Genomic DNA, 1,496 nt, shown 5'->3' with positions numbered 1-1,496 from the left:
TTAATTTGATTTATTTACTTTAAGTGTCTAAAATGATCTTGACTGACTCCCGTGTGAAGCCTGAAGAAATAATACCGTGTCTGCACTTTTATTCTCAGAACCACGCAGTAATGTGACCGTATGCCCTGGAGCATTAAGTGACGATCCATTTTTAACTGACAATTATTTAAGTGAACACTGGATGGCATTGTTGCTGTTCAGGGAACCCAGCAATTTSTAGCAGYGCTTCATTTTTCTTCCCAATCTCAGGGGAGAGGTATCATCTGTGTATCATTGTTGTAAGGGATTACATATTCAGAATTAAACGTTTGATATATTCATGTATTTTTTGGTGTCRTTTCACTTCAGAGAACATAATATACAATGCATAAGGATGAATTAATACAATTTTTAAAATAAATAATCCAATGACATGACAGAAATCATCAAAGATTTAATATTTCAAAGCGATGCACCTCTGTTTAATCTAAAAGAACAAAAAAGAAAAAAGAAAACATTTATTCTGTGAAATAGAGCTGTTTGTTTGGACTTTTATATAATTCTGTGAAAGTCACAGGGAGGTCAGACAGCTGACATTAAATTGTTTTATCTTTGGCACTTTAATACAATATGTTGTCTTGAATCTTAAAAGACTGTTCTGCTTTAGGTCTATTTCATTTGTTTGTTTTGTTTTAATGAAGCAAGTAGAAAATATGASCAGAATACTGTCCATATGATATTATCTGTTATAGCTTACTGGTTCTGTTTACACACTTTTCCCAACATGCACTTGTTTGACAGCTATCCTGGAAAAGTGGACAAACTAGATTTTCCAGCCTGACTCTGTTACGCCCCGAGCACCTTTATTTGGACACCAGACACCATAGGTCATCACTGTCACTGCTGATTACAGGACATCTTCCCGCAAGTAATTTCACCTGGAAGCGAGATTAAGAGTGAATGCATTACAGAGCTTTTTTTTTTTTTCTTTGCTGTTCCTCCATAAATAAACATCAGCAACTGAACCCAAGCAAATGGAAACAAACTATTCCAGGAGCCACGAGTCTGCCGCCCAGAAGTCTACTTGTTCTGTTTTTAAATCAAACAACAGATTTCTAAGTGCTAAGTTCAACATGTCTCTTTACTTTTTGCCTTTTAGGCCTTTTTTTATGCACTGCAATACATAAAATAATAATATTATGTGTTTGTGTTTTAGGTCACATTTAAAAATTGAATCACTTTCAACATAATTGCATTATATAACATTCAAGTAAATTTTGTTAAAAGAGAGAGCTGTTATTATCTTAAGGGAATTGAAATGTTTGTGAGACCCTGGGTTCGTACGAGCCAGAAGGAGCAATGCACTTTAATCCAGGGAATAAGATTATGGAACAGCATGGATGATGAGGTTAAAAATGCCAGATCCTTGTATATATTGAAGAGAATGATAAAAACTAGTATTCTGAAGAAATATGGAGAATTATAAGTGAATTCATGATAATTGCTGTTTGAGTTGG

This window comes from Austrofundulus limnaeus, unplaced genomic scaffold (genome assembly GCF_001266775.1).
Source record: "Austrofundulus limnaeus strain Quisiro unplaced genomic scaffold, Austrofundulus_limnaeus-1.0 Scaffold81, whole genome shotgun sequence".
NCBI classification, from domain to species: domain Eukaryota; kingdom Metazoa; phylum Chordata; class Actinopteri; order Cyprinodontiformes; family Rivulidae; genus Austrofundulus; species Austrofundulus limnaeus.
This window is presented reverse-complemented; position numbering follows the sequence as displayed.